This window comes from Silene latifolia, chromosome 5 (assembly GCF_048544455.1).
Source record: "Silene latifolia isolate original U9 population chromosome 5, ASM4854445v1, whole genome shotgun sequence".
Classification (NCBI taxonomy): domain Eukaryota; kingdom Viridiplantae; phylum Streptophyta; class Magnoliopsida; order Caryophyllales; family Caryophyllaceae; genus Silene; species Silene latifolia.
This window is the reverse complement of record NC_133530.1, coordinates 68250990-68271056: the sequence shown is the minus strand read 5'-3', so window position 1 is coordinate 68271056 and position 20067 is coordinate 68250990. Positions and strand designations below refer to the sequence as shown.

Below are 20067 nucleotides of genomic sequence, written 5' to 3'. Positions count from 1 at the left end.
TTTTGTATAACTTTGGTTCATTTTTGTATAACTTTAGTCCATTGTTGTATCACTTTGTCCAATTTTTGTATAACTTTAGTCTTTTTTTTGTATAACTTTGGTCTATTTTTGTACAACTTCAGTCCTTTTTTGTATAACTTTAGTCCATTTTTGTATAACTTTGGTCCATTTTTGTACAACTTTGGTTCATTTTTGTATAACTTTGGTTCATTTTTCTATAACTTTGGTCCAATTTTTTGTATAACTTTAGTCCAATTTTTTGTATAACTTTAGTCCAATTTTTGTATAACTTTGGTCATAAAATGTATAACTTTAGTTATAAAATGTATAACTGTAGTCGTAAATAGTAAAAAAATCAAACAATAAATATGAAAAATATGAAAAAAAAAAAATAATAACAAAAACCAAAAAAACTCATAATAACAAAAACAAAAAACCAAATAACAATAATAAAACCAACAACCCAACCAAACCCGAAATCTGAAATAAACCAAATAACAATAAAAAAAACCAAATTTAAATATCGTGTGTATAACTCTAATGCACGCAGTGTATAACTTTAATAGACAAGATGTATAACTTTAGTCCAAAAAATCAAATTTGAAACAACACATAAGAAGATGATATTAAAAAAACCAATAAGTCAAAAAAGTACAATAAAAATACTTCAATAACAATAATAAAAAATTAACCAATAATTAAAAAAAAAAACAAATAACCCGAAAAAAAATCAAATAACAAAAAAAAAAAACCAAACCAAACAAAAAAAAACCAACAAAACAAACTTGAATGGTTGTATAACTTCAATTTTTACAATGTATAACTTTAGATGTTAATAGTGTAACTTTAATGTAAAAAGTGTATAACTTTACTCATAAAATGTATAACTTTGGTGTTTTAAGTCGTAAATTGTATAACTTTAGTCGTATAACCCAATTAAATTAACAAATTATATACAAAAATAAAATGTTGGTGAATGACTCATGAGAATAACAAATTATATGCATAAATCTAACAAAAAACCCGTAAATCTAACAAAAACCGTAAATAAAACAAAAAACAAAAATACAAATAAAACAAATAAAACAAAAAACAAAGAACAATAAACAAAAAACAATAAACAAAGAACAAAAACAAAAATAAAACAAAAAACAAAGAACCAAAAAAACAAAAACGCAAAGAGAGAAACAAAAAAACAAAGAACAAAACCAAAAAAAATGGAAGGAGGAGGAAGGAAGGAAGGACGGCGGAGGGAGTATTGGCGGCAGGAGGTGCGGGAGGAGGAGGAAGGACGGCGGGAGGGTGGTGCTTTGGTGTTTAGGGTGTCGGGTTTAGGGTGTCGGTTGGGTTTGTCGGGGGTGGGTTTAGATCTGGTGGGTTTGTGAGGTGGGTTTGTCGTGTGGGTTTCTCGGTGGTGGTGGTGGGTCTGGTGGTTTGTGGTGTGGAGTTGTTGCGGTGGTAGAGGGGGGAGGGAGTCGTGGAGTTGTTGTTGTTGTTGTCGTGGTGTTGTTGTTGCTGGTTGTTGTTGGTTCGCTGGTGGTTGAGGGAGGGTCGTGGTGGAGGGATGTGGGCTGGGAGGAGGCGTTTATGGGGGGAGGATGACGGTGGTGGGCGTAGTGTGGTGGTGTAGTGGAAAGAGGTCGGGGGAGGAGGTGGGTGGTGGTTTCGGGTGAGGGGTGGTGGTGGGAGATGAGAGGTTTATTTTATTGGTTTTTTGTTTGTGTTTTGGTTTTTTTAGTTTGTGTTTTATTTGGTTTTTTTTTTTTTTGAGAGAATGAGAGGAAAAAAGGAGAGAGAAAGAAGGATGAGAGAAGTGTGAGAGAGTGAATAATGAGTGAGTGAGTTGGGAGAATTAGAATGAGGATGGAGTTATACAAATTAGGATGGAGTTGTACAAGATTAGTGAGGGAGATTAGTGAGGGAGATTTATGGCCCTCCATCAAGATGAAATCTCATCCCTCCATCCCTTCCATCCAAAGGCCCTTATAAGGACTTAGGGACTCAATGTATGTAAGGACCTTAGAAGAACCACTCTCTCTCTCTCTCTCTCTCTCTCTCTCTATATATATATATATATATATATATATATATATATATATATATATATATATATATATATATATATATATATCATGTGAGTCTATATATATCATGTGAGTCGTGTTTGCATAATGTCAAAAAAGTGTCGTGGTTGTCATGAGTCGAACATGCATGTTGGTTAATTTGTACAACTCTCGGAGGTATTTATATAATTTTTGTATGCTATATCAAGCCGCCTTAGAAAGGTAGTGTACCATGATTATCATTTTGTTGCATAATTGGTGTGATCATATAACAAAGTAATAGATGACTTGGCTGCTAGTTGGTAATGGTATATCTTGTGGGGTGGTACACGTTTTTAGTGGTTTTACGTTTATACGAGTCAAGTTGTGTAATGTCAAAAAGTATATTGTGTCATCATGAGTTAAGGTTTGCTTTGCGGTTCGTATGTAATGTCAATATGGTATAATATGTATCGGTTTGAGGGACAGAAAAGTTGTTTGATGATGAACTTCGGGGACGAATTTCCTTTTAAGAGAGGAAGAGTAATGTCGCAAAGGGAAAATGACGTAATTATAACAATTTTACAGTATTTTCGTGATATTTTATAGTATCTCCATGACATTTAAAGTGTATTGAATATTTGCTTGAATAATTCTATTGTGGTTATTGTGTAATTGAGTAAGAGTAATAATTGTTGAATAGAATAGCATGACGTTATACTTCATTTCCAGTTAATGTTGTCATAAGAATTAGATGTTATTAGCGGTAGTAGAGTTGTTATCAGTAGAGTTGTAGTGCGTAGCTAACGTGATAGAGTGGAATAAATTGTGTATCATTGTGAATCAATGGTAGGATCGTGGTTTTGTATGATTTGTAATTGGTAATCGTTGACAAGTAATGGATAAAAGTATAGTATGATAGTTGTGTTGGTGTACGTTTGAATAATATTATGTAGTAATTGCAAGTGATAGTCGAGTTAGTCGTTCTTGTGGTTAGTATGTGTGCAGTGATTCTAAAGGAAGTTAGTGATTCGTTGAGGGTCGTGTTGTGTATTGTGTGCTAAGGTGAATGATGATGATGTCTGATGAACATACATAGTTGGGTGGTATTGCTAAACGGTAATGTTGACATGTGTCGGGTAAACGGTGGTGTTGACCTTGGTTTATTTGTCGTGTGTTGCGGGGGAGGATGAGTCGAACTTCGGGGACGAAGTTCTTTTTAAGGGGGGAAGACTGTAATATCCGTCCTTTTAGGGACCCGTTGACCGGCCTTAGACACCTATCTTGACCTTCGAAAATCTTACGAGTATTGATTGGTGACGATGTGAGCTTTAGCTTGTGTGTTACTCGATCTAGCTGAGGCTACTCGACCGAGTAGCATGGGAGCTTGATCGAGTAGGGGTCACTCGATCGAGTAAGTCAGTTACTCGATCGAGTAACGGGTTTGTAGCGGGGAGTTATAAATCGTGTTTCGTGAAACCTCGAATCATTTCCGCTTCTCTTCCCTAAACCTAGATGTCGTCTCTTCTTCTTCCCTTCACCATAGTTCCCTTCTTGGAGGTCTTTGATGGTGCCTACACCATGGGGATGGGATGCTTGAGTCGGGTAGCGGTCTTGATGCCCTTTTGCTATGAATAGGTATGTTATCGTCATCATCATCGTCATTGTTGTTTTCAGTTAGGGTTGTAGTGATAGTGATAGATGGTTGTACTGTCTGAATAGGTGTGTTGCTTGGTTGATTGGTATCATATGATCGGACGCGGAATCGCTACGGTTTGCTAAAGGTAAGTTCGCCTACTCAATACTGTTGATTGTCTAGAGTGTCTTTTGATGTGGTTTGGTTGATGTAGTGTCGATATGGTTGACTGATTGTGGTAATTGGTGGGTGTTGCGTCGTTTTTGATTATCGTTGTTGTGGTACAACTGATTGTGATTGTTTGTCTATGGTTCTCGAGGTGCATCCTCGGCTGAGTAGAGTCACTTGCGGGAGTGGCTTCACGCTCGTAGTTCGCCCTCTGTGGAACCCGCCACGGGAGGGGATGTGCACATTAATGGACATGGATTTATCGCTCAGTTTGATGAGCGGGGAATAAGTGGGAACGGCTGCGGTCCCCCACTGGCAAGGCTAGTCCAGTGGACATTCGGTGACGGTGATTGGTTGGAGGAGTTGTGGTGTGTGTGTGTGTGTGTTTGTGTGTGTGTGTGTTTGTGTGTGTGTGTGTGTGTGTGTGTGTGTGTGTTTGTGTGTGTGTGTGTGTGTGTGTGTGTGTGTGTGTGTGTGTGTGTGTGTGTGTGTGTTGATGTGCTTAGGTTGTGTCTGTGATTGTGTATCTGTTTCCTCAGCTGCTGACCTTGTGTGGTTTTATTTGTTGTTTGTTTCTATTGTGTCTGTCGTGATCCACTATTGTGAGCAGTCAGTCTTAGCAGGTGTTGTTTGGATGATAGCTGGGTGCTTAGAGGGACGAGTCTATCACGAGTCACGACAGAAGTAGTTCACACAGTAGATAGTGGTTTTGGAGTTGTACCTTTTGTATATCTTTAGTTTTGTTAATCACTTGTAATATAACTTAATTGTTCTATTATCGACATTTGATTATTACTGTCCTCGGGCAACCGAGATGGTGATGCCCTTATATGCTTGGGAAGGTCTTGTTAAGGCTCCTGGGTATATGGGGGTGTCACGTTTATATTAAACCAATTATATTCATCTGCTTTATTTTAGCTAAGAAGTTAATAAAACCTTGAAAATTCAGGAGGCCGGGAACATGAGGTCCTTTTCTTGGTACACGACCATGATGGAGGCTTACGAGAAGCTATCGGAGGAGGAGAAGGCGATCATCGAGCATGGGGCCTTCGGGCCCTTGGTGAGGGGTTGGCGATAAATTAAAGGGAAGAAGATTCGGGCCAACATGTGTCTGATTCGAGCTTTTCTAGATCGCTTCTGGGACACGATTTCGACTTTCCATATGCCTTTTGGAGAGATCGGCGTCACTTTGGAGGACTACGGCATAATCTTAGGCTTGCCTTGTGGAGATGAGCTGATAGTTTGGCCTGCGATGACCATGAGGGCAGATTCAGACGAGGCTAGAGGTTTGATCGGCTGGAACCTGGCTAAGGCTGCGGCTAGGGTACCCGGCCTAGTCCCGACTTATTACGTCAAGGAATACTTTGACGGTAAGACTCCGACAAGAGTACAGATGACTGCAGGCGGTGAGATGGTGCCTCCTCCACCGTGTACAGCTGAGCAGCGAGCCCGACTGTGGCTCTGGTAGTTTTTGTCTTTGATTTACTTCGGAGATAAGGGGGAGAGGTTGTCGACGAAACTTCTTCCCTTCTTTGCTGACTTGAGTAGCCTAGGTCATTGGGATTGGATTACTTCTAGCTTTGTGGTCTGAGCCACTTAATCTTTCGCTCAAAGCCTTCAAGGGTGATCCAATGGTGTTGTCGGAAAATCAACATCTCATCAATCTTTGTGTTGCCCGGAAGAGGTATATAGGCATTGTTGTTGAAATTGGGGTTGAAGAATTTTGCAAGCCTTGTTATTAATCCCCCATTGACAATATGGATCATACCATCATCATCTCCATTCCGGAACTTTGCCCATCTTTGAAGAAGTACTAAGGGGGCGTTGAAGTGATAACCGCTCCTCCCTTGTATCTTTAGGTAGGACTCCATAAAAACTAGATAGAGTTCATTCACTACTGCGGGATCACGGCGGGCTAAGAGAGTGCTTGTGATAAACTGGTAAGTAAGTCGAATAATGAGGTTTTGAATGTAAGAGGTCGAGCATTCATTAATGAAAGAGAAATCGTGACTCGTCATGGCTCGCCATAGAGGTGCTATGCTATAATTCCAAGGCTTTGATGTACAGGTAGGCGATACATCAAGACCCAACACACTACTAAACTCCACAAGAGTCATCATTCGAGTTGTGTTATATAGTCTAAACTCCACACAAATTGTCTTTTTCAAGGTAGATTTCTTTAGAAAACTCAAGAATTCAAGAACTAAGGACCGATAAGTGAGCTCATGCATGTTGAACAAGGTTGAAAGACCAAATAAATCAAAGAGTGCCTCGGTTTGATGATAGATGCCTAGTTTCCTTAATGTCTCATGACACATGAATTTAGTAGGAAGAATGTTCTTACCAAGGAGACGATGAAAGACGTCTTTGGACATCATTGACGAATTCTATGTTGGAGAACTCATTAAGTCTTGAGAGATCAACTATTTCTTCATTCTCTCTCCTCAATGTGTTGAGGTGAGATGTTGAGGAGTTTCCAATTACCCTTGTTCTTCTTCTTTCTCTAGGCAAGGACCTTCTTGTTCTCATCTTTAAAAGTAGATCTTGAAATTTGGCTTGTTGAAGATGAAGATATTCTTTGTAATTGAGATCCTTCTTAAAACCCTAGGTTTTGGGGGTTTTTAATTTAGAGAGGTGAATGAGTGCTTTTTGTGTGATTTGAGTCATATGGGAGGGGATTTTATGTTTTATAGAGGAAAGAAGGATAGGGTGTCATGAAATGTGTGGTGGGTATAAGATTACATTTGTCGAAAATAGTTGAGCGGCACGGAGGGGGAGATGCGCGGGCCGTGCTCGAGACGAGCGGATTCTTGCTTTGTGGAAAAATCATAAGAGAAGATAGGGACGGGCGGATCGAGCTCAAGATGCTCGGATCCTCAGTCAGTGCACTCTGGAATTTCCAACCCGTGCTGGGATGTGCGGTTTCTGCTCAGGACGAGAGGATTTTACAGGGGACTCTCGGATCTGTCAGGAGACGTGCAGATTTACAAACAGCGTGAAATCATCATTTTGAAGCAGGCCAGGACGCTCGGATCTTTCTCAAGACGGGCGGCTCAAAGCCTGGGACGCTCGTCCTATATGAGTTATGCTCGGATTTTGAAACAGACTCATTTTTTTTAATTTCAGCACTTCCAAGACCCGCGTCCTAGAGCTAAGACGCTCGGATCTCTCTCTGGGACGCCCGGATCGTCTGCAGTTCCCACGGACTCAGGCCTGCCCGTGGGGGTTTCCTCCTTTTTGTTCTTCCTCCTCCTCATTTAATTAGAGTGCTTCCCCACACTTGAATTGCTAAATCCTTCATTCATTAAAAGAGTTAGTAACACTCCCTCACCGACTCTCATGTCAAAAATCATGCTTTTATGTAAATGCAATAAAGTTAAAAACGCAAGTGAGAAGAGTTAGTATATTTAGAAATGGTGTTTTGGATAGGACTCCACCAAACTCTCTCTTTGATGGTCCTTTCATGGGAGAGGCTCGAGACGGATGACCTCTACTTCTCCGATGAATGCCCCTTCATAATATGGTTTCAACCATTGGCCGTTGACTTTGAACTTGTTTCCATCTTCCGACTTTATCTCAAAATCTCCATATTTTCCCACTTCGGTGATTACATAGGGCCACATCTATCTTGACTTTAACTTCCTGGGAAAGAGTCGATATCGGGAGTTAAATAGAAGGACTTTGTCTCCCTTGTACAAGGCCTTTTGTCTAATCCTCTTATCATGGAGCATTTTTGTTCTTTCCTTGTAGATCCTTGCATTTTCGTAGGATTGTAGGCGGAATTCCTCCAACTCTTGGATTTGCATTATCCTCTTTTGACCACTTAACTTGAGGTCAAGGTTGAGAGCTTTCATTGCCTAAAAGGCTTTGTACTCTAGCTCAATTGGCAAATGGCATGCCTTTCCATAGACTAACTTGTAAGGGGAGGCTCCTATGGGAGTCTTATAGGCCGTCCTATAAACCCAACGGGTGTCATCAAGCTTCATGCTCTAATCCTTTCGAGTCTTGTTAACAACCTTTTCAAGAATTTGCTTGATCTCTCTATTTGAAACTTCAACTTGACCGCTTGTTTGAGGATGGTATCCCAAGCCGGTTCTATGTTGAACACCATACTTTGCCAAAAGAGATGTGAGCTTCTTTTCATGGAAATGTGTCCCTCCATCACTTATAATTGCTCTAGGGACTTTCTTGAGGAGTTTAGTAACCGTCTTGGCGTCATCGGTTGGAGTAGCAATTGCTTCTACCCACTTTGATACATAATCAACGGCTATAAGAATGTACTTGTTTCCTTGAGATGATACAAATGGTCATTGGTATTCAATTCCCTATACATCGAAAATCTCTACCTCCAATATTCCTCGTTGGCATCTCATTTCTCCAAGAAATGTTCCCGGTTCTTTGGCAAGGATCACAATGGAGAATAAATTCTCTAGCATCTTCAAACATGGTAGGCCAAAAGAAGTCCAATTGAAGGACTTTAGCAATAGTTCTTCGTGCTCCATGGTGTCCTCCATATAGTGATGAATGGCATCCCTCCAAAACACCTTGAACCTCCCATTGGGTTATGCACCTTCGGTAAATTCAATCACTACATTCCTTGTAATGGTTGGGATCATCCCAAAAGTATCTCTTCACTTCAAACAAGAATCTCTTTCTTTGATTGTAGTTCAAGTTTGGAGGAAGGTCTCCTCCAACGATGTAATTAGCATAGTCGGCGAACCATGGTGTGGCGTGCTTCTCAATTTATGAATGGATGGCCATCAAGATATCATCGGGGAAAGAGTCATTGATTGGTGTCTCTCCCTCATCATCATGGAATCGAATTCTTGACAAGTGATCCGCTACTACATTTTCGGCTCCCTTCTTATCTCTTATCTCCAAATAGAATTCTTGGAGTAGCAAAATCCATCTCAACAACATTGGTTTCGCCTCTTTCTTTATCAAGAGATGTCGAAGAGCACGGTGATCCGAGAAAACAATCACTTTTGGTCCAAGTAGATAGGAACGAAATTTGTCCAGTGCATAGACAATGGTAAGGAGTTCCTTCTCGGTGGTGTCATAGTTCACTTGGGCGGCATCAAGTGTCTTGTTTATGTAATAGATAGCATGTAAAGTCTTTCCTACCCGTTGGCCAAGAACCGCTCCAACGGCGTAGTTATTTGCATCGCACATGATCTCAAATGGTAGATCCCAATTTGGTGGTTGGATGATTGGTGCCGAGATTAGTGCTTCCTTGATTCTATTAAAGGCTTCAACATACTCATTAATGAATTGGAATTGGGCATATTTAATCAAAATTTGAGTGAGGGGTTTCGCGATTTTGGAGAAATCTTTTATAAAACGGCGATAAAAACCCGTGTGACCGAGAAAGTTTCTCACATCTCTAACATTAAAGGGAGGTGGGAGTTTCTCTATCACCTCAGCGTTGGCTTTGTCAAATTCGATGCCCTTTTCCGAGATTAGATGACCCAAAACGATACCTTCGTTGACCATAAATTGACATTTTTCCCAATTCAAAACAAGGCTAACATCCTCACATTTTTGCAATTTAAGAGAAAGGTTATGCAAGCAAGAGTCAAAGTCTTTTTCATAAACGCTAAAATCATTCATAAAAACTTTCATTATGGTTTCTAGATAATCGGAGAAGACACTCATCATGCATCTTTGTAAAGTAGTGGGGGCATTAAATAAGCCGAAAGGCATTCTCCTATATGCAAAAGTACCGTAAGGACATGTGAAAGTGGTCTTATGTTGGTCATCCGGGTGTATCGGGATTTGGAATAATTCTGAGTACCCATCAAGGTAGCAAAATAATTTGTTAGAGGCTAACCTCTCAAGCATTTGGTCAATGAATGGTAGGGGAAATGATCATTTCTTGTTGCGGAATTCAATTTACGATAGTCAATACACATACGCCAACCGGTGATCTTCCTTGTGGGTATTAGCTCGTTCTTATCATTTGTCACAACCGTGGTACCTCCTTTCTTAGGTACCACTTGAACGGGGCTAACCCATAAAGAATCCGATATAGGATATATGATTCCCGCATCAAGTAGTTTCATAACCTCCGCTTTTATAACTTCTTGCATATGGGGGTTTAGTCTCTTTTAGGATTGGATGGTAGGCCTATGGTTCTCTTCTAGATGAATTCTATGCATGTAAAAATTAGGGCTTATTCCCTTAAGATCATCTAGACTATAGCCTATAGCTTTTTCATGTTCTTTTAACACATTATGCAAGCTTTCCAATTGATTCTCATCAAGTTTTTCATTAACAATCACGGGTTTGGTTTTAGATTCATCAAGGTAAGCATACTTCAAATTTTGGGGAATGGGTTTTAGAGTCAGAGTTTATACCTCACTTTCCACCATTTAAGGTTCACTAAGGACGTGCTCCATTTCCATTATACATTCCATTCTCATGGCATATTCAACTTGTTCCTCAGGCTCATCATACCCATCATATTCAAATTCCATGACATATTCATCTAGCTCTTCGGCTTGTATGGTATGATCTTCGGTTGCTTGTTCTTCTTTAGTGGATTGTGATGCTTCCTAGGGAATGTCATTTATCAAAACGGATTTCTCATAGATGAGTTCTTTGTTGGTTAGAGCGGCTTCACGGAGATCTACTTCCAATTTCTAATGTTTATTTTTGGCCTCACTTGCTTCTAAGGCTTCCAATGCTTGCAAAGGGTCTTTGATCAAAGTAGTACTCATATGGTCCTCTACACAACAATCTATAATATCCTTGCAAAGTACACTAAGATTAAAAGGTGAGAAATACCTTGAGGAAATGCTTTCCCTCAAGGTAAAGAAAGACACAACTAAAAACAATTAATGAAAATCAGATCAATTTAACACTGTCCTCGGCAACGGCGCCATTTTTGGTCCGGTTAAAACTCGTCGTCAAAAGCTACCAACCAAAACAATATTTATAACTTCACAAACTACTCTTAGTAAAGAGGTAAGTAAAGATCGGATCCCAAGGGACGGGTATTGATGTAGGATTCTCAATTGCAAGTAGTTATGTCTAAGGGTGTCACAATTTGGGTTGAGGTAGGAGATAAACTAAACTAATCAACAAGATGAATAAAAAAAATCAAGGTAAATAAAGGGGTTGTAAACAATTGATTAAAGGCACTAGGGTGTCATGGGTTCATGGGGGATTCATGGAAGTTGATCATACAAACATGTTCTCAACTAGATGCAAGCACTTATTGTTGTGATGGGATCGAGTTAGTGTATATCTTACAGTCCCTAAGAAGGTTTGGGTCCCGGAGCCGAATCGATTAGATTGTACAACACCTACAAGTCGACTTAATCCTTCTTATTCAACTATATGCATGGTCTAATGAGGCTCGAGTTAGTGTATAAGCTTACAAGCCTCATTGAAGAGATAGGTGATGGGTAAAAAATGCAAGGATTCATAGGCTCGCATTTCATCAAACATGTGCATAAGTTGAAATCACAACAAGCAAGCAATTTAATCATGAAAACATATTAGATTAAGCATAGATTAATCCCCATGTTGGTTTCCCCTAATTCCCCATTAACCCTAGCTAAGGAAACTACTCACTCATGATCAAGTTTAGCATGCTAATAAGGTTGTCAATCATACTAACAAAGCAAAACATGATGAATAAATGGAAGTGATTAACAATAATTAAACAAGATTAAGAGAGAATTATACCTATGAAGATGATTCCAAATAATAAAGCAAAGAATAATAGAAGTACATGATGATTGATTGAAGGTTGTCAATCTCCAAATAAACCCAAATAATCTTCTAATTACCCAAAATAAAGGAAGAACAATAAAGAAACTAAGGAAAGATTAAGATGTGATTAATATTGAGATATGTATTACAACTAAATTAAGACTGGTTAAGAGATGATTACAACTTGATTAAGGATAGATTAATAGAGCATGCTAATCTAGGTAGTACAAAGGGGTATTTATACTAAAGATTAGGTACAAAGATTAGGGTTACTAAGGGCTTAAATGACTATTAAGACCCTAAGAAAAGTTGAGGAAATGCTACTCCCAAAGGAAATGAGCGGATCCTATTGCTAGTCCTGCCTCGGTCCGCTCGTCCTGTGTTGTGGCACGGGCTCTTCTGCTTTGTGATCCGCTCGGATCCTGGGGAAGATGCTCGGATCTTGACGCTGCAAGCCGCTCGTCTTGGGCACAAGACGCTCGGATCCTGGTGCTCTGAGAAGCCCGGATCGTGCTCGATATATACAACAATATATATCGACACAAAACCAAAAGTTCCTCAAGGGAACATCCTCACTAGCAAAATCCCATCCTCCTCCATATATACAACGATATAAAGGGAAAGAATGGTAAAGGAGAAAGAGATAAGAACGGTTATACCAAGCGGTCTTCTAGTCTCCTAAATGTCCCGTATGTGCCTGCGCTACTTGCTAGACAAACATATATATACAATGCAATATTTTTTGAATTTTTGAAATTTTTCAATTTTTAGTATTTTTGAAATTTTTTCAAATATATACAAGTGGATATATATATATATATATACAAATATTAACAATATGTACAAAGTTGATATTTCCTCCCCACACTTAAAATTTACATCGTCCTCGATGGAACGAAATCTAGGGAGGAAATAGGAAAAATAAAAGATATGTTTTTGTATTTTTAAATAATAGAATTTTCTCCCCACACTTATTTATTTACATAATTTCCATTGGAAATAAATGTGTGGAGGAAATTCGGAAATGAAATACATGTTTTTGAATTTTTTTTTTTCAATTTTTTGAAAAGCAATAAAATGACTAGGCCCAGAACTTAGACTAAGACTTATATCTAACTATGCACCGTCCCTGGCAACGGCGCCAAAAACTTGTTAAGAGTTTTATTTATACTCCTCTCGCAAGTGAACGGTTTCTCATTGTAACATGCAAAAGGGTCGAACCCAAAGGACAAAAATTGTGGCACTAGGATTACTCGTTTATAAACTAGTTTAGTTCGATCCAAAAAGAGGTGGTTTGAGTTCTAAACTAATGACTAGAATGAAAACTAAAGCAAGTAGGAATTAAGCAACGATTAAGATTGTCTAAAACGATGATTAAGAAAGACTAAGACGGTCGGGTTCACCCAAGTAGTGTGGAGAGGGGAAATAGGCATGGACTAATGGTTATTTAGGTTGTTACAACATGTAGATTCTAACCTCTCGATGTAAATTCTACACTTGAGTCAAGATTAACCAACTTACTCATTCAATTAATCTAACTCAAAACTTGTTATCAAATCCGAGTTACTACTCAAGTTACTCACTCAAATAGTAGATAGATTATTAGAAGAATTAACTCAGCTTACTCATTTGAACAATTCTACAAACACCTTATGTGCATAACAAGTAGTAAATATAAACAACCCAAGAGTTAACATTAATCCATGTTAATGCCTCTCCTTAACAATACAAGGGATTCCCCTACATCCTAGTAAGGCACTACTCACACATACTCATGGTGACATAAGCAAAAGATGAAGAATTTAGCATAAAACAAGCAAGTGGAAACATGTTTGAAAATTCTACTAACTAAACACTTCAATATGTAAACAAATGAAAGATGAACAACAATAGAGAAGAGATTATACCAATTTTGAAGACAAAGTTATAACCTTTGATTAAATAGAAGAATAATCTTCACCAATCTCCAATTAACAACCTAATACTAAATGTAAATAATTGAACAATACTAATTCTAATCTAATATAAGAAGTAATTAATAATTGATTAAGGAAAGATTAAGGTTTTGATTAAGGGTTTGCATAACATTAGGGAAATAATTTCAGATTTAGGGTATATGTCACAAATGATTAAGGGAGGGGGTATTTATAGGCTGCACCACAATTAGGGTGAAATTACAAATGAGCTTGAAAATGCGAAAGAGGGGTCCCAGTCGGTCGACCGGCTGCCGGTGGTCTGACCGGCTAGGAGTTCCCTGTAAGAAACGAGTTGGAATTGAGGTCATCAGGTACCCCTGGCCGGTGGGCCGGCTGCCGATGGTCCACCGGCTGGGAGTTCATTTGACTTCTCTTCCTTTGATTGACTTTTGTGCTTCACCTTGTACTCCCAAATTTGGTGACCCACTGACGGTGCCTATCCGACCGGGAGTTCTCTGGAACGTTTCTTGGTTTCTTCCTTTCTCCTTGCTCTCCCAGTAGGGGTGGTGGTCTTGCACGGTGGCTTCGACCTTTGGGAGTTCGTAACTTCCTTCCTAATTGTTTTGCCAAGTATGTTGAGGGAATCCCAGCCGGTTGACCGGCTGCCGGCTGGGAGCTCATCTCAGCATATCTTCTTCCTTCTTCCATACTTAGCCTATCAAATCGTCTCCTTTGCTCTGATTCCTCTATTCCGGCCTCAAAAACCTGCAAAAGGGGCATAATATCATAGACTAGGGAGTCGGGGTACAAAATGCAAGGAAAGACGTATAAAACCGACTCGAATTGATTCGGAAAGTATGAAAATAAGGGAGGAAGTTGGTGCAAATGAATCCTATATCATTAGCTAGTGGCAAGAAAGGGTCGAAATTTGATAAGGTTATTTCCAGTTGTTGGCCTATCAAAATAAATCCTAAATTGCTACTAACTGGTAGCTAGTGGCAAGAAAGGGTCGAATCCATAGGGAGGCGAGTTAATTATTCTAATTTGTTTATATTTAAGTTCGTCTTAAAGGTAACAAATTTATGGGGTTTGTTTGGTTTGATTTCGAAACTAATTTTAATGTAAATAAAGACAAATTCAATTATATTAAAGAGTCTAGGGATTATGTTCACTAGGTAGTTATATGGGGTGTGGTTTAATTCATTGATAGAACTAATTATGTTGTTTAAGGTTATATTATCGGTCGATTCAATATTTTAGATCTAATTTAACATGTAGTCGCTATCATTAAGTTATCTCTATTCAGTTACCGCGGCCTGTATTGATTCTAACTCAGTCGGTCAAAGTCTCAATTCGATATACTAGTCAATTAACCCTGGCAGTAATTAACTAACTAGATGAAGAACAATAAACTGAACAACAGCGAATAAGCAACTTTAACTATCAATTCATTAATTAATTCCCCTTCTAACAACCTAGTTCCCCATTCACCATAGATTATAAGTTTAGCTACACATACTATAGGGAATAACAATAACAATATGAATGAAAGACATAATTGCAAACATAAAAGATGAACAATAACAATTAAATAAATATTGAAGAAAGATTAATATAATAGAGGAATGCTTAGATCCGAAAGTAAGAACAATAAACTAAACTAAGAGTTTTAGAGAGTTTTCTAGAGTAATTGTACGTAGCTAGGTAAAAATAAGGCGTAGCTAGGTAAATTAATGCGTAAAATAAACTAGGGTATGATTTGGGTATTTATAATAAAACATAACTGACTTAAGGAAATTGCGGAAAATCTGGAAACTAATGGTTCCTCGATCGAGCCTCTACGTACTAGATCGAGTACATGTCTTCCTCGATCGAGCCTCCTTATGCTTGATCGAGGATCTCCCCTGTTTCAGCTCTTTTCTTCGTGTTGTCTTCTTAACTTCTTTTCCTTCATTCTTATAGATTCCCGTGCCATACTTTGTGTATTCCTTTATGCCTACTCCGCGATGCCCATTTCGTTCCTTTGCTCCTCAAATGCATTATTCTTGATTAAACGTCAAATAGCGGAAGTATCGACATTCTAGTATAAAAGGCATGTAAATAATATAATTTAGCACGAAACTGTATCAAAAGAAACTAAGGTGAGGCAAAAATATGCATATAATTATGACTCATCAGTCACCTTATTTGATGCGTGTATTTTATATAAAGTTTTTACCTCATTTTTACACGCATTTCTGTACTATTTACGTGGCAATTAGCTACAAATACCCCCGAATATTCTACTTTGGTTCGTTTTGTGTAAATCGCTGGAATAAACCAACGAGGAGCTTAATCGAGCCTAAACTCGTCGCATTTGCATGCATTTATGGAGAACAAGGAGCCGGGGCTTGGAATCTATCACTTTGAAGACGCATGAGCTGGTTTCGGAAGGTGTCATGATGTCTAACGTGCCAAAATAGCTCGATCGACTACTTTTCTAGTCGATCGAATGCTTTATATACTGAAGGTCACTCGATCGAGCAGTTCGAGTATTCAATCGAGAAGACATTGCAAGGAGTGGTGGATAGTTGGTGGGAGGGAATTGAAATAGTTAAATTGAATTGAGACCAAAGAATGGTATTGAAATAAGAAGGGTATAAAGGTCATTTATGTCCATGATTGAGTAAATCATGTCCATGAATGAGCACCAATTATCAATTATTAATAACTATAAAGATGAGAGGAATCTAAAAAGTTTATTTACATCTACATTATTCTTTTGTACACCTTAAATTTAATTTTCATTTTCTTTAATTATACACATGAGACACATGCCTATTCAAAATGGCTTTTGATAGAAAACATGATTGAGTGAAATGCTTAGTTTACCTATTTTGAAGTATACGGTTGAATCCCGAAGGTGGAAAATTTGGAGAAATGTCAAAGCACATTTTTGCTTAATATTGTTTAATGGAAGAAGTATAGGGACTTAATGATCCAATTATTACGAGTTGTTCCTTTCAAATTCTTAGTTCCGCAATTTATTATAGTACTAGCTACAATATTATGGGTGCTGTGAAATGTTAGTTATTGTCACAACAATTCTAATCGTGTGTTTTATATTAATTTCGGATTTTTTGATAAAATTTTATGTGAAGAATCACATGTAGGTCTCCCACATCGGAGAAATAGAGAAGAGTGATCCACCTTATAACCCAAGGGGCTACTCCTCCCATTACCAATTGGTTTTGGAATGGAACCTCCTTGGACTTATAAAGTGGACACTCTCTCCTTCTCGATGGGCGCGGCCCAGGCCCATTTGCGATCTAACATTTTAATATCTAATTAGTGAGGGTGTTGCATGTTTGGCGATCTTTGTTTGATAATATTATGGTTTCATGTAATGTGATTATGCGAATACCTGTATTATTAATTGATTTTAATCAGCTTCCATTGAGTTACTTCAGTTTTCGATTATGCGAATACTTGTATTATTAATTGATTTTAATCAGCTTCCATTTGCGCATATTTGACATATCACAAATCACGTAAAAGGATTTGAGTAACACCACTTACCATTTAAAACTCTCATAAAAGAACGTCAAATAATGACATGGTTTTGATAAAAGTATTTACTATATAACACTTTAGTTTCTGATTTACATAAAACTATTGTACAAAAAAACTAATTTGTCTTGATTTTATAGAAGTCTTAAAACATGAAACCATATTGTAGAATGTTATGATTTGATTCACTAAAAATATCATAGTAAAAAACAAAAAATCCCGTGAATTTCACGGGTCACAAAACTAGTTATATCCATACTCTTTTAAAAACCCAAAGTTGGGTTACTGTAGCTGTAACAGTAACACTTAGCTATTATCCCCATTCTGCCCCTTGCTTTCTTTCTTATTACTTGCGTGCCATATCTTCTGCTCATTTTCTCTCTTTTCCTCTCCATCCCCTGCTATTTCTCTTATCTCTCCTATTTGCATGGCAACTCACTCCCATGGTTTCCCTTCTACATCATTCTTCTCTCTTTCAATTATATTCTAGGATTTCCCGAATGATCGACTCCCATGGTTTTCCTCCTTATCCTCATTTTCTTTGATCATCTACTTTTCTTTTCATCCTCATACTGTTCTTTGTGATCTTGTTCTTTTTAATTCCTTTCTTTTTCAGCACTGCAATTTTTTTGGACTTCCTGCAATTGTTTTTCATCCTGTCAACAACTTGAATCCGGCTGATACGGAGACCTAGCAGGTAACTTGCCTTGTTCATTCTTCTGATTTTCTTTCTATATGTAAACGATTGAGGTGGATTATTGATTGTGAATTAAATTAAGTAATTTAGGGTTTAATTTTTTGGTTTAAATTGATTGCATGCAATAATTTGGGGCTTTTTTTGGATTAAATTGATTGCATACAAGTTTGGCCAAGTTTTAATTTCTGGTATCTATTATTCATTGTATGTGCAAAATCTTTTGATTTTGATGAATATTCATTGTAGCTGTAACAGTATGATGATTTGGTTGCGATTAAAGAGTATGAATCTGTGAAAGAGGCGGGGTTTTGATATCCAATGACATTCTGGTGTAAAACTCCTCCGAAATCAGGCCTTGATGTTTCTTACACTTTCGGTCTCATAGGTACATCCCCATACTTTCTAAATATCACTACTTAATCTCCATACTTTTATTATCACTAATTTTAGGTTTTTTAATTGTTTGGGTCCAATAAAAGTAGTGTGTATTTGATATTGAAACTTTGATAATGTCTTTTAAATTGTTTTGTCAGGTGCTGTTTGATTATGTTAGGTCATTTAGACCCATTCGAGAGTTCGGGAGAGGGAGGGAAATTAGGAGAGTGAGGGAGGGAGTGGAAGTGGGAGGAAGGAGGAAAAGGGTGTGGGAATGGGGTGGAAAAGACTAAAGAGAGCCTATGCTTGTTTTGCTTCAGATTAAGAGTGTGGAAGGGAAAGGAAGGGGGTGGGACTTGGGAGGTAGTGGCAGAACTAGGATTTCAATTTAGGAGGGCGAAAAATTTTAGGGGGGGGGACGAATGGGTAATTATATAAGACACGCTCAGAAAAATTTAGCTAAAATTCACGAAATTCTCATCTGCCATCCCCCCCTCCGATCCATCACTGGTGGTAGGAAGGGAGGATTTATGCCTTGGTTTTGTTAATAATGCCTTCTTATGCGTAAGATATTGTAGTTCTGCACCCAATTTAAATATACCAACTTAAGTGGCATTCTTAAGAGGTTGGATTATTGAGTCTGTTAATGTGGATGTAACTCCATCAGTTAGCTTTATATTATAATCATGTTCTGCACCAATTTAAATATACCAACTTAAATGGCATTCTTGGTTGCAGGATATAGGATATTGATGCTCTGACCTTGTTTTAATAGTTATTCTACTAATAAACTTGGAGCTTGTTCTTCTAACTGATGATGTTCTGACCTTGTTATAAATCACCTTTTGTTTATAGTTTATCACTGTGTAGCTCGGTTTCTTAGAAGTTCTTATGATGAACAGGTTGGCCAGTATATAGCCATTTCCCTTGCTCGGCGATACAAGAATTTGGAGAGCTTAGATCTCTCATGGTGTCAGTCTTACAGATGATGCACTGAGACTGAATTTAGACAGCTGCGTCCTTGAGGTTGCTTAAAACCTTTGGTTTCACATAGGTATGTAACTCCATCAGTTAGCTTTTCTCTGAAAGGAACTTGAGGCTGGTTCAATGAAATACAAATTGTTTTCCTCTCTTAGCTTGCTCTCTAACGTTTTTAAGCATTTGAACTGTCTAATGAAAGATGGGGATATCCAAGATATTCGATAAGCTACAAACATGCGAGCTCATAGCGCTTGTTTAGAATGTAATATTATGGTGGTTGTTGGATTTTGTTGTTTAGAGAACTCATTATGAGTTATGACAAAATATGGGAGTACATTAAAGATCAAGGCGATAAAGGCCGGATTAAATCACTTAGCAATGAAGAGGTCACTATTGTTGTTTACATTGTTGAAACATCTATGGTAGAAGCTTCATCAAACAATCTCATCGAACATGTAAAAGATATGATATGTTGTTTTGTTTTGTACTAATTCCGAGTAAGTTATGGTTTATTAGATAAGATTTGTCATGTAGTAGACAATTGAATAATTGAAGGTTGAATTCTGGAAGTTGGTTAAATAATTGGGGGTAAATAATGGGAGTTTATGATGTTTCACGGTTAGAAAGACATGGAGTGATGATCACAGCATTGTTCATGTTGCAGGGTAAGGATGAATGGGTGAATGTAGGGTTTCAGTCTCCTTAACTTTCTTCGACTGGGTTGCATTTTTTTCGCCCTCAAAGAGTAAGTATTGTTTCTGGTTGCTTCTCCTATGTCGGTTTTCATTTTTTTTTTACTAGATTCCTATTATATCGGATACTTTCTCGATGTGTTATTCTTTTGTGCGAGAATATAGGAGCACATTAGTTGAAAATTTAAGTTGCACATTAGTTCATTTTTGTTCTTTAAATAAGCTAAAGTTCTTTCTTTTAGTTTCAGTTAAAAAGAACTACACATAAAGAGATGGAGATCAAAATCATATT

At 37.9% G+C, this 20067-nt stretch overlaps 1 long non-coding RNA gene across 1 annotated transcript; it reads left to right on the top strand.

Moving 5' to 3' along the window:
• The first annotated feature begins 17982 nt into the window (after positions 1-17982).
• Positions 17983-19829, top strand: LOC141656141 (uncharacterized). Its single transcript, XR_012548382.1, has 3 exons — positions 17983-18112; positions 19005-19156; positions 19748-19829. It is a non-coding gene; the product is annotated as an uncharacterized LOC141656141 (long non-coding RNA).
• Positions 19830-20067: the final 238 nt, after the last annotated feature.